We start from the raw sequence: 15,140 nt of genomic DNA on the forward strand, positions 1-15,140 counted from the left end.
CTTGGTGTCACAGTCTGACTCTGAGTATGCCTCTTACTGCGGATCCACACAGATGTTGCTGAGGATGTGGGCGGCACCACTGCACTGCTGGGGACAGGGCTAGAAATGTCGCCCTCTTGTTCCCCTTCCACCGCGATCATATCTTCCCCTAATTCTTTATCCCCAACAGCAATGGGTTCAGTTTTACATTTTTGTAAGCGAAGTAGGTGAGCCTCCCACTGGATACTGTGGTGTATTTTGAGGTAACTTTTTAGCCTCCGGTACCATAGTTTGTACTAAGCTTACCCCGCCTAACAGCATGTCTACAAATTGAGCTTAAAACAATGTTCTCCTCCTTACTGCTAACCAAAACGAAGTTCCAAAACTGGGAAGGAGAATTTTCTGGTGCTGCTGGATGTGCCACTTTCAATACCAGATGAACTGGAGGGTGGGCTTGGAATGTGACTCTGTGCAGCTACACTACCACTACCTACTGAGGTGGTGGTTGAGCTGAATATAGGTCCCTGCCGGGCCTTTGCAAATTCAATTATGGAAGCTGGACGTTGTGGTGGTGTTACCTGTGTTGATGGTATCCGTGCTACATCCCTCACAGCCATTTTGGATAGGGTAATAATGTTGGTCTCCATCTCCTTTGGGCCGGGAGTGATGTTCATGATGACTGTCTCATCATCATCATTATCCCCCTCTTGTACATCTACCTTCATAACTCTAAGGCTTTCTGGAACCTTCCTTTTCACTAGCCTTTTATTGTGATGTGCGTCACTCTCAGACTGAGCTGGTGGCTTCCAAGCAGCATCTCGATCATCAGAAGCGGGGCTTGAAGAAGATGATGGACTAACCCTCCTTTTCCTTGCTGGGGGTTTGGAAGACAATTGGATCTTCTGAAACAGTGGCTTGCTCCACTTTGTCTACAGGAAGCTCGATTTCCTGAAATGAACCTACTTCAGGAGGAACAACTACTATTGTGGGCTGTTGTTGTGGCTGTTCTTGCTGCTGTTCTTGGTTCTGCGGCTGTTCTTGCAGCTGCTGCTATTCTTGCGGCTGCTGCTGTTCTTGCGGCTGCTGCTGTTCTTGCGGCTGCTGCTGCTGCCCACTTATCTGCTGAGTTTCCACTTGCGTTGATTGTGTACTACTTTGCCATAATGACATTTCAACATCGCTGCTCGTTAGTAGACTGGCTACCTCTGTGACACTCATGGGCTTGGGCCTAGGTTGTTGGGGCTGGCCCACTGATGCGGAGGTGCTGCACCCAGCTTGGTCCCTGGACAACTCTGATGCAGGTGTAATTTTCAAAATGGCCACCAGCCACACAACTACAAGAAACTAAAGACAGACAAGGCAGGCCTCTTGCAAAAAGCACACTGCATGTCTTCAAAATGGCCAAAAGCCTCATGGCCAGGCCCACAACAAGAAGCCTAGGCTGCTAAGGAATAACATGCAGGCCTATATGGCGAAAGCAGCACACTAATAACTCCCACAGAAATGGCCACCAGCCACATGGACACTCACAAATCATAAGCAACAAGCAGGAGGCCTGGAAAAACAATGTACTGAGAAAAGGCCTATAATAGCCAGGAAAAGGATGCATGCTAAACCACACTGTTTTGCTTTTTAATGCAATAAAATGCAAAAACAAAAATCCACAGGGCTAAACAAGGTCTGCAAGGTACAGAACAACATACCACACACAACAAAGGCATGTATTTAACACCCTCCCAAAAAAACAGAAATATCCCAAAAATACACATTTTGCAATTCAATCCAATGCCATCTATGCCCTAAATGATGTTTGAAATAAATTCAACACACACCAAAGTAACAGCTGCTTCATCATGCACCCATCCATGACTAGATTTGAGCCTACTGGCTACCCACAACAATAACAAATAATAATAATGATAAGTACCATTATTTTTTTTTTAAAAAGAACTCCTTGCACAAAAAAGGACAGCCAAATGTCGATCTGAGGAGTTTTTTTCATCCAAATCATCATTTACAGAAGGTTTTATGCTGCTTGAGATATTATTCTTCTCCAGATTGAAAATTTTGCGTATTTGGGATCGTGAGCTTCACCACACTTCCATCGGATGGCGCATCCAAATGACGTGTTCGTGATTGCACGCTCTGTCTCGCGGTGGTGAATGACATGTTCACGATCGCAGACATCTCGCGGTGTGCGAAGGCGCAGCAAATTACGTGTTTGTGATCGCAAACTCTCGAAGGATAGTGCGGCCGCCTACCAACATCTCGTGGCACACGTGAACGGATCAGAAAACTCGTCGGCGAATGCAGGGATCCCGGTAAGTCAACCGCGCGCGTGAGAATGCATTTTTAAAGTGCGAACAAGAAAAAATCTCCTCTACGCCGCGGATCGCTGAAATTTCGACATTTCCGTGTTCTCCGTGGAACGTGAAAATGCCTACATTTTCCACATTCCACGAGTGGAACGGAATTTGATGCCCACCCTTAGCAGATACATGTGCTTCTGGTGGGGTAGTGACCACTTGACTAGTGTTCTTGTTTTACATAGTCCACCGCAAGGTACCTTCTCACAAAGAATCACACCACACACTAATAGTTGTACTCAGTGGAGGGTTCGGCAGCTGCTAAACACCAGGGCATCACACAATTCTGTGAGCAGGGGAGATCAGTTCATACTAGAATGGACTGGCTTGGCCATACCCCCAATCCCATATCTAAATCTAACATTGCACCTAAAACAATACCCACATTTTCTTGTGAGAGTGTTAATTCTAATGCTTGTGCTACTTATCTCTCCTTAATTGGTACCCATTTTAAAAGCAACAAGGACATGTTACACCTGCTTCCAGCTGCCTACCCGTACAGCCTGGTGTTGGCAGGAGTGCCCGCACTAAAGGAACATCATAATAAATCATGGGGGAGTTGCGTTACAAATGTGTTGACTGGGTATGTATGAATAAACAGTTTAACATTATGAATATGAATGAAATCATTATGGTGCGAAAAGTGAGTTGGGTCGGCCGATCTGTTATGAACAATGAAGGGGATTGTATTGTAATAAACTTTTGCAGACCATCCCTAGTTAGGGCAATATTGAAACAGCAAGGGATTTCTAATTGCAGGGACACTAAAATGTGGGCACTTCACCTTGGTTATATCTATAATCCATCAATAGTGGGAGTTATGCCAGACTCATTTATCCCTGCTGATCAGAATAAATTTGAAGTGCTCTCCAACCTTGAGGACCTAGATTGACTGAGTCCAACAATGGCTGATGAGGCTGTCCTGCCACCTTTAAGCTCACAGCGTGAGCCCCTGATGGATGATCACTTGGATGTGGAAGGGACTCCGATACTTGATAACCAGGCCTTGAAAGAACTTAGTTGGAATGTGGCCGTCCTACAATCAAGGATAACACTAACTGACTTGGCACAACTAATCAGCCAGTATGACATTTTATATTTCAGGAAACCTGGGCTTCTAGCAAAATATGTCTTAATGGGCTTGAGTACCTTAATATCCTTGCGACATCATCTAAAATGGGATGTGCTTCTGGTGGCTTGGCCATATGGGCAAATATTGCAGCTTGGGGTTGCATCAAGGCCATACCTACCCATAATGAAAACTTTCAGGCTATAATATATAAAAGGGGTATGACCCTCATCCTCAACCAGATTCATTTTAAAAACATCTTTTTTTAATCAAGTCCTAACAATAATTTCCTAAGTCTCTTTGATTATATCACAATCCCAAGAGATTTGAATGATGAGAATGCTAATCCATTTGGCATACGTTTGGGAGGTGACTTTAAACTAAAGCTGGCCCCACAGGATCCTTTATTTGGGAATCTAAGTACAACCCAAATCTGTCATAGGGGCGTAGAGCTATTAAAATATGTGGCATCTAAAAATTTGAGTAATGCTATGGATGGCGCAGCCTACTATTACAATCACATTATACAACTCACGTGCAGAGGCAGGGGTCGCACCGCCATAATCAACCATATTTTTATTTTGTCTAATTTTGAGGGCATTTTACTGAATGGCAAGGTTGTTGTAACTAATTATGGGGATCATAACCCGATTGAAGTAGCACTTAAGTTGTCCCCAAAGCCGAAATTCAGAATTGAATGTGGTGCTGGGAATCTGGAACCCTCCTCGGATAATTTGTGATTAGTGTGGAGAGGTGTTGAACTTGCCAAATTAATCCACAAGGTGGTCAAGGAGAATCTTGCACTATGAAGCTAACTCTTATTTAACCACAGCTTTTTCACAATGTTGTTCTAATATTAAAACACAGTAAAGGAAACTTGCCTGCCTAACCTCACATAGCCCTAGATGGTTTAACCATGAATGGTCAATAGCGAGTCACTAATTGTGACAGGCGCTTGTGTCTAAGTCTAGGGATCCACAAGTGCTGACTTTGTAAAGGAAAAAAACAAGGCAGTCAACCACTTTGAGGAAGGAAGAGGTGCTAGACCAAGGATGGGACTTGCTGAGTAATGTGGCATGGAAAAAGAACAGTCAATCTTTCTCGGCGGCTGTCAAAGACATGTGAGCAATAGATCAGATGTTAATACTAATCAGTTGAAGTATAACTTGTAAGGCCTGGAAGACCCATTACTCAACGATATATGGGGTACTTCATTAGAAAGCCAGACACCCTTGCTGACCATCTCTAAAGGGGTAACAATGTTCCTGGCCCAAGAAGAGGAGGCCATAACCCAGTGTGTGGGTAGCAAGGCCCCAGGACCTAACAGGGTACCAATAGATCTTATAAAATATAGCCCTGATCTTTGTGCCCTGCTCCTGCTCATTGTTTTTAATAGTTTAACCTGTTCTCCCTTACCGTGTACCTGGTCAACTGTTATTGTACCCTTTTTTAAGAAGAGTGATTGTTCTCAGCCTGGTTGTTACGGACCCATTTCATTGATAGACAACACATTGAAAATTACGGGTAGGGTCTTCTAAAATAGGACCACAGACGGAGCTGAGGAGAATTCTATTTTTCACCCTTGTCAACGCGGTTTTAGAAATATTGTGGGCACAGTAGAGCAGTGTCTAAACCTAAATTTAATTATTGAAAAACATACCATTGCGCAATTCTCACAAATTTACTCAGCATTTATGGATTTGACCTCAGCGTTTGACTTGTCAAGAGATCATTGCTTTGATAAATCCTTTTAGAGTGACATTGATGAGACCCTGGTGCATTTTTTAGCCCATTTACACAGATACATGAAGGCCAAGATTAGAATAAATACACATGGACAGGGTTTCTAATGACATTGGTGTTTTAGGAGGTAAGAAAAGGGTGTGTTTTAGCTCCACTACTTTTTATTTTGTATATTAAGAATTTACATCCATTTTTAATGACCCTTATGTAAGACGTCCCAAGAATTAAAGGGTCTACACTGCCAACAATATTGTATGTAGATGATGCGGTCCTAATGCGCCAAACCCCAAGAGCTTTGTGCCTTTTAGTATGGGACTTTGTGGACTGTATGCCCTCCCTAGATTTATGCACTAATTATACAAAACCTTTTATCATGTCCTGTGGGCCCAGGAGTTATATAAAATGAATACTCTTTCTGCTGGTAGTCGAAGTTTACAAAGCATAAGCACCTTTCCTTACCTAAGATTAATTTTTGCTGCTAGGACCTGTCAAAAGACCACCTTGCCCATTGCTGGAATACGTTTTCTCAGTACTTTAATGCAGTACTTAGTTTACCACAAAAGAGGGGGGACATTTTACCTATCTTATAATTTCTTAAGGCTCAATACACACCTACAGCAACCTAATGGGCTGAGGGTTGGGGCATCTCTAATTGCCATAACATGTAGAAGAGGAAAATAGGTTCTGTTGTAAGATCTTAGGAACCCCGATTTCCTCATCCCAATATGTGTGCCATAGTGGCTTAAATCTATACTATACTGAAGATTACATCAGGACCCGCCCTGCCTTGTTCTAGTTTGCTATATGGAAAAATAGGGTGGTGTTTCTTACGAGAGACATTAAAATGGACTGCCTTAATTGTGATAAAGGTATGGCTATCCCATGGTTAGCTGGGGTGAGAACCATTTTGTGTAGGGCCGGCTATGGACACGCAGATTTGGACACAGTAAGTTAAAAGGAGGTACAGGCAGATTTATACAAGTGCTATCGCGAGGACAGAGTGGCCAAAGAAGCTAGTAAACCAAGCGTGGCCCTATTTTTAAACACTGAGAATTGTCATTTATTAGCTGGGTATTGGACTAAACTCACAAGCCTCTGGTAATATAGCCTCCTTTTTCACTTTATGGCAGGTACAGTTAAGTACTTATTGTGCTTTCCTTTGGACTTTTGGGCTGACCTTGATTTTTCTCCCTGCCTATGTGACGGGCGCATGGGCCAATCTCTATTCTTACAATTTTTTTGTGGATATTATGTGCAATATTCAATGTTCTTTTTACTGCCCTTCTTTATGAAATGCATTAATCTAGACTATAGAGAAGCATATAGGACTTTTCTTGAACTCTTCTTGAACTGAGCAATGATGAGTTAACTATCCGTGTAAGGGATTTTCTGAGAACTGGTATCCAATCTGTTACTCGATGTACACCGTATTATTGTATTTTATGTGTTACTTTTTTAACCTGCTGTGACTTTTTATGTTTCATTGATTATACTATTTGTCTTTTGTGGATGTGTTTTATCCAAATGAAGTTATGAAATGAATGAATAAAATTAAGAGCTTACTTCCAATGTACCTGGGTAAAGTAGTAAATCCAGGAATGAGCAACAATTATTGGCCTCAGCGTATTTTGGCCTAAGTTCTTCTGTGGGAATGATCAATGAAAAACTCCAAGGTCTGAATGCATTAATAAGTAAAGCTCAGGCAACTGTTCGCCCACCATAAATGATTTGTTTTGATTCTTGCCAAGCAATCATAACTAGAGTAGAAGAGGTTCCATCTATTTAGAAGTCTCTAACTAATGAGTTCAAATTTAAGAAACCTGCCATTGGTATTTAATTATTCGCTACGCACCTTGAGTAAAAGCAACATAAGGACTCAAACTAATATGGCTCTTGCCATGGCTGATGTGCACAGTAACTCTCCAGAGCCATTTATTTAGGCTGCCAGAGAAGTATAGGCAAGAAAAGGAGGTCAGCTAGCAAACAACCTGGCGACAATAACAAATCCACATTCTTGCTCTATTTCACTCTAGGTAGATCACCAGGCTACATAAGCTTGATCATTTCTGTTTTTCTTAAAAGGCATTCACTTGTTATTCTTCCAAAGGCCACGGTTTGCAGGGGCACAGGATCCTGAATTCACACCAAGTTGTTTTAAGCAACTGCACTCATCAGCATTAGGAGCGGCAACCTTTCTCAAATGAACGCGTGTATATCCTGATGGTCTGCGCAAGTAACACCAACATTTGTTTCAAGAATCCAGACGGAACAAATTATGTGTCTCCCTGATGATGACCTTGAATAAATCATTGAGGCAATCGGTTTTCAAGGTTGAAATTCATTGGCAAAATTGTATGAGGAGGGTGAAGTGACCATTACCATATAAATAAAGAAATAATATACTAAGTTCCTGGTGAACAAATGAACTGTCAGACAATGGAGAACAAATGGATTGTCAGACAATGGGACCCTATATAAATAGACAGAGTCCACTCCTCACTGCGCTATTTGGGCCATTCATGTTTTTCTTAAAGCAAACCCAATGATTTTTTTTTGATGTGTAGCTTTTCACGTTTCCGTACTATAGAGTTCTGGACATTGTTCATTTGTATGTAACAACCTTAAAACCTCTCTCAATAGGTTAACAGTGTTATGTATTCCTCTTTGGTGTAGGGAGCCATTATTCTACTGTCTCTTGTGTTTTTTGTGAAAAAGAGTGTGTTGTACCAACTTACATATATGTAAGATTAGGCTACTTTGTGTAATAAGATACATGACATTGAATAATGTGAGATGTGAATAAAACATGATCCATACTTAAACACAGGATTAATGTGCTATTTTGTGAATATTATTAAAATAAGTAATCAATAGCTGGTGGGGGTCTTATGTGGTTTTTGCCTGTTCCTATTGATCCCTCTCCCACTCAGGCTCTACAGATGAAATCACATTTTGTTGTTTATGGAGACACACTTGAGGCAGCATCACAAATATTTGTCTAAATGTATCTAAGTTTGTTTAACAAAGAAAAATAAAATACAGAGTTGAATATTGCTGTTAAAAAAATACAACCTCAAAAAGAGAATGCTGTTCAATACTCGCAAAGTATTTGGTATTAAACCAGACATCTGTAGTCAACTGTGATTGTGCAAGCCATAAGCTTTGTGCAATGGAGGTTGAATGCCCCAGTGGATTGGGTGCAGGTTTATCCCACTGCTGGATACTGCTGCCGGGTCCGCACAATGTGGGGAATTGATGCTTGCTGTGGGTGAGGAGTTAATCAGAGGGCCTGGTCAGAGACTAGCTCAGTGGTCAAACCCTGCTTCACATTGGTTTTACTTGTGTCCTGTAGGTTGTGTGTCTACAGCCACCGCAGGAGCCCAAGCACCTAATAGCATTTAATAAATCAATGCACAGATAGTTACTTTAGTTTTAAACAAATTAAAAAACACTTTAATTTGGATAAAACTAAATTCATAACATAACATTTAAAATTATGGGAAGCAGTTCACATCAGAATTACAGAACCTCATATAAGACCCCTCTTTAAATGTATGGAGTGCTGCAAAATTAATTTGAGACACACCAGAAGAAATTCAACATGTGTCAAAACAAATGTACAACATATTAGAAAAAGGGTTAGGATATGAGATCACTTCACTTGTAGATTGATATAACTTAGAAAGAGATGTTCAAAATTTCTTTAGAAAGGTTCGCCTTAACTGTTATGTATATAAGTGCCTAAAATACCTGTAAATTAGACACAGGTCAAGAGAAGGGAGGAAGAAGACATAAGGAGAAAATTAGGGGGGTCACTGTGCCGTGTTTTGATGCTTAAATATGGTCTAATACCTGCAACAGAACCTTTCTCCTTAACCACTGCGAAGTTCTTGATCAATTTCTCTCTTTTTCTCCTCCACTTATCCACTGCGCCGCAATGTTCTTGTTTATTAAAATGCTAGTTTCCTACCATAAAAGCTCATACTGCTGAATGTATTGATACCTTATTGACATGACACGATTGTTTTGACCAAGCGTTAAATGTATCCAGTCACGCTAACTCCAAAAGTTATTATCTCACTCTGTCACTTACTCCTTCTCAATGCACCACGTGATTCATTATTAACACTGTTTTTTACCAATGCGTTTTGATAATTCTTTGAAGCTAAAAATTTTGTTCAGACTAGCTTGTGTTCTCTCGAGGCTGTATACCGATGATATACACCCTCCTAATTTTCTCCTTATGTCTTCTTCCTCCCTTCTCTTGACCTATGTGTAATTTACAGTTATCTTAGGCACTTATATACAGTCATGCTAATATAATGTCCTGAAGATGATCCACGCATTGCTCACTTGGATCGAAACGCAGTCGACACCTTAAAACTTCTCATGCACTAAATGTGATGTCATTATTAACTGTGTAGAGACGTTACTTGCGATTTGTTTCTTAAAATTCATACTACTTGTCAAAACAAGCCATAAGCGTTGCCTGAGCCTCGCTTAAATGTTCTACCTATTTTATGTTTGTGTAGTAGGATGCAGGCTTGTGTCCCACTTTTCAGTATTTGTGTTTGTTTATATCCAAAAAACTCCCTGATAAATTAAATATTGAACCTCTGTCCGGCTTCATAATTTAACCAATAGAGCACTGATTGGGTCTGTATTCATTTGTTACTTCCTATCCCGACCTCCCTAGGGACCATAGTAGCAGAACATAATTGATTCCCGAGGTCTCTGGCTGACTTTACTTGGGTCGCCTTGTTGTTTGAAAAAATCTCAACAGTGGTTAGCATTATCAACCCTAGAAAATTGCCAAAACATTACTATCAAGCCCGCCGATAAGGGCGGTGGGATTGTAATATTGGATATGAGTGATTATAACAACAAAATGATGTCCCTTTGAAACAACATCGAACATCGAACACTACCAAAAATCAAGAAGAGACAAATGGGATATCCTCACTCATAAAGTGACTAACCTTTTGTTACTAGCAAAAGAAGATGATATCATCTGTCAAGATGAATTCAATTTTCTTAATAATACTCAACCTGTAATCCCAGCTCTGTATGGTCTTCCCAATGTACACAAAGATATGAACAACCCGCCAAAGAGACCTATACTGTCTAGCTTCAACTCTTTGACTGAGCCCTTGAGTAAGTATGCTGACATTTTCTTACAGCATCGAGTTACGCAACAGAAAGCATTTATTAAGGACTCCCTATAACAGTGAAACCCAATGGCTAGTTGCTGTAGACATCGCAGCTTCATATCCTAACATTCCCCAAGATGACACTATCCAAATTATAAAAGATCTTTTAAGCACCAATGATGAGAATCTAACAGCACACTCTGTTTTTATTGTAGATTGTATAGAAATTATTCTAAAAAACAATATTTTTTTGTTTACCACTGAGTTTTTTAAACAAACACAAAGGGACCAGTATGGAAGCGACTTGCGCTCCCAGCCTTGCATGTTTACATGTCGCTATGTTTGAAGAAAAACATATTTTTAACCCTGCAGCACCATTTTATGAAAATATAACAGCCTGGTCTTGCTATATTGATGATAGTTTTTCCTGTGGCAAGGAAATAAGGAAGAACTGTTAGATTTCATTGACTGGCTTAACCTAGGTGATTCAAATCTCAGGTTCACATAATCTATTAATAAACAAAACTGTGACTTCTTAGATGTCAAGATTAAAAATGTAAACAACCAATAGCAAGTTAAATTATATACAAAACGCACAGATAGGAATACTATATTGCATTACAAAAGAATCACCCTTCATGCCAGAAAGATAATGTCCCTTTTCGTCAGTTTCATAGGATTGGAAGTAATTGCAGTAACATCAAAGTTTACAATATACATGCTAAATAGACTCACTAATAAACTTTTAACTAGAGGCTATCCGAGAAGGATGATCAAACGAGCATATACACATGCCAAATATGATAATAGGGTCTCTCTTTTTGAAGTAATATTAGTAACAAAGTTAAAAATATTATAAATAGAAACTGGCATTTACTTAACACACAAGGGAAACCAAAACTGGCCAAACCTATATTTTCTTTTCATCGTAATCGGACCATAAGAAATTGTTTAGTCCATACCTATAGGAATGTGAACTAAAAGAAACAGCTTTTTTATATACCATAACCGCAACTGGTCTGCACAAACACCAGTTCCTCGACACTTATAGATAGCTCTACAGATATATATATAGAAAGAGTTAGTGTCCTTCAGATAGGTAGTGAATTAAAAAAATGTACAGATAATCACATAACATAAGAAATATGGGGAAGAGTGAATAGAGGCAATCACTTGTACCTACAAAATAATCATATATATAAATCTATAGATTTCACTAAAATAATTTTATTTTGGTAATTACAGATTTTATCCTTTGAGTTGCAATGCCAAGATAGCAGCCAAACTAGGTAATGACTCAGCCTATTTTATTTGACAATATTTACAAAGGGATGGTGAATAAGATTAAGAGAGAAGGATATAGAAATAATACATTTTTTGTATATCTTAAATAAATCCCTATAGATAATAAAGAAGTGAAGCTCAATCATGGCTCACCTGATTTGCGGTTGGAAGGGATTGGTTTCTTATCGGTAGGCCTCTCCTCCGTTTGCATGCTTTTTTATCTACATTATTGATGTACCATTAAACAGGAGATAAAACCTCTGCTTTTGCTTTTAAGGACACCATTATAGGGTGATTAACCTATCGGTGGCTCCCTCAATCATTTTTATTGAGGAATTGTACCACATAAAAAGGTGCGTTATATGAACGTTAAATTCATAGGTTGTTATATCAAAACCCCATTTATAAATCTTGACAGAATTATCATCAATTGACTTGCAGGTAATTCCACGGTTTTATTCACAAATTCAACCATCAGAGTGTTTCCCAATTGAATCAGACAAAAGAAGCATTGATACATTTTAATTTGTAGGTCTAGATATAATAGAATCATGTGCGGCTTTGTGACTCATGTGTTGGTTCTTACCACATGAGCTCAGTTGTGGGGTTTTAAAACTTAGTATCATGGATAACAATGGAGACAGTATGTTTTTTTTTTTAATGAAAGAATAATATTATGATCCATTGTATAAAGAATCTTTTGAATTATGAGTACGGTATGTTGTTGTTCCAAAATTGTGGTTTTGTAATTAGAGACAAATAGTGTGACACATTGTATAACAATTTGAAGATGTCTGGTGATATAAATACTAATATATTGTATTGTTCAATGTTAATTTTTTTTTTAGAAAACTCTGTCCTGAGAAAGGTGGTTGATCCTATCGAACCGAACGCCGTGTTGACGTTTTTTGTAGTTTTCTTGTTCAAAATATTTGTATAGAAAGAATGGATTGTTTCTGAATGTGTTTTTAAATGTATATTGATTTTAACCACAATGATGAATAAAAACTGATTTTGTATTTGTTTAAAAAAAAAACTTGTGTTTGGCATCTATGTTTCTATTACATGTATAGGCTTGTCTTATAAAGATTATATGTCAATAGTATATTGGTCAATTAACATACTGTGGTGAAAGTACTCAATTGGTGTAACCCTTCTAGTATCACAAAACAACACATGATTCTAATAAAAATGTCTTAATTATTATCTTTTGGTCAGGGAGTTGTTTTACTTTGTAGGTATTTTACCCTGTCCCTATCTTACAATAAAGGGTTTCTCCTTACGTGATTTCTATTTTAATAGGAATAACACAGAATCTGAATTGGATAAAAGATATACCAAGATGAATAGCAACTAGATGGAAAGGAATATGACTGTACCTGAAAACAATACAAGAACTCAAGTGAATATAACCCTTACTGAATTTAAATGGACTGGTGCTGAAATGAACATTGGAACAAATAAGACACATGAATGTCAGACATACTGTAATGAATACAAGCCATGCTCAAATGAATATGAAACATTCTCTAATCAATCAATAAATCATTCGCATTTATAAAGCGCGCTACTCACCCATAAAGGGTCTCAAGGCGCGGGGGGGGGGGGGTCAGTGCTCGAAGAGCCAGGTCTTGAGCTGCCTTCTGAAGGAGAGGTGTTCAGGTATGGCGCGAAGGTGGCTGGGCAGAGAGTTCCAGGTCTCCACTGCCAGGAAAGAGAAGGATCTTCCTCCGGCGGTGGTGGCTTTGCGGATGCGGGGTACGGCTGCCAGGGCCTGTCCGGCAGATCGTAGAGTGCGCGGAGGAGTGTAGAAGGAGACGCGGTTGTTGATTAGTTTGGGTCCGAGGTTTTGAAGGGCTTTGTGTGCGTGGGTGAGGAGTCGGAAGGTGATCCTCTTGTTGACGGGGAGCCAATGGAGTTTTTTCAGGTGTCCTGAGATGTGGTGGTGGCGAGGGATGTCCAGGATGAGTCTTGCGGCAGCGTTCTGGATCCGTTGGAGTTTCCTCAGCAGCTTGGTGGTGATGCCCGCGTACAAGGTGTTCCCGTAGTCCAAGCGACTGGTGACGAGGGCGTGGGTGACGGTCTTTCTGGTGTCGGTGGGGATCCAGCGGAAGATCTTGCGGAGCATGCGGAGGGTGTTGAAGCATGCTGAGGTCACCGAGTTCACCTGTCTGGTCTAATGAATATAGGATGCATTTAAATAAATATGACTAGTGTCAAAATTAATATGACTAACATTAAACTGAATATGGCACATGTTTACATGAATATGATTGCAGTTGAAATGAACTTGGTGTGCATGAAATTAATATGGCCAACACCAAAATGATTTTGAGGAACTTGAACTGAATGCACCATCTGTTGAATCGATATGACCCATATTAAAATGAATGTGACATTTTTTTCAAATGACTGTTACACAAATGAAATGAATGTCAGACAATCAGCAATAAATACAAGCCATATTCAAATGAATAGGGCACAAGTTCAAAACAATATAGGCTAAGTTGATATAAATATGACCAACATCAAAATGCATATGATGCCCTAGACTGAACTAAATATGACATGTTCATATACAGATGATTGCAATTGAAATTAATTATACATTCCTTGAAGTGAATATGTCTCACCCTTAAATGAATATGTCAAGCTTTGAATTAAATACAACTATTAAAATTGATATTGCACATCTTGAAATAATTCTGGCACATGTTGAAACACACATGAGATATGTTGACACAAATAATTCAGTAATTGGATTTGAAATTGCACACTTTTAGAGGAATATTACAACTGAGATATTAAGTTGTGATTTCTCAAAATAAACATTACTTGTGTTACAATGGACAAGACAGGCATCACAATGAATATACCAAGTGTGAAAAATAATTTGCCCCAAGCTAAATGAATGTGATGCACAATTGAATGAGTATGACATTCCCTAAAATTAATTTGACTTGTTGGCTGTGAATGTGACCGCAGTTTAAATAAATTTGTTCTGCCTTAAAATGAACATGGCGAACATTTCAGTAAATATGAGAAGATTTGAACTGAATGTTGCATTTATTGTAATTAATGTGGTATGTTTGAATGAAATCTGATACATGTGACACATCGTGAAATCAATCTTGGATATGTTCAAATTGATATTATATCCATTCAAAGGATTATGACACTGGCTAAAATTAATGTGGATTCTGTGGAAAAAATATGACTCACATGCAAGTGTAAATGGCATGCATTGAAACTAATATGACTAGTGTAATTATGCTGAACTAAAAATGACATTTGCTGAAAAACGACTACCCTACTCAAAATAAATTGTTCATGCCTTATAATGGAATGTGACACATATAGAAATTAATATGGAACATCTTCAAATGATCCTGTTATATACTTAAATTAGCATGTCCTGTGTTGCAATGCCTATGTGTTAGACTTGGATTTTTCGGCGGGTTTATCCCAGACCTTTTGCTTTTTAGCCTCCTGTTTTTGACCTTGTGTTTGTTGGTTGTAGGACTCTGGGCACTTTACCACAGCTATTCA

Source organism: Triturus cristatus, chromosome 7 (assembly GCF_964204655.1).
Source record: "Triturus cristatus chromosome 7, aTriCri1.1, whole genome shotgun sequence".
Classification (NCBI taxonomy): Eukaryota; Metazoa; Chordata; class Amphibia; order Caudata; family Salamandridae; genus Triturus; species Triturus cristatus.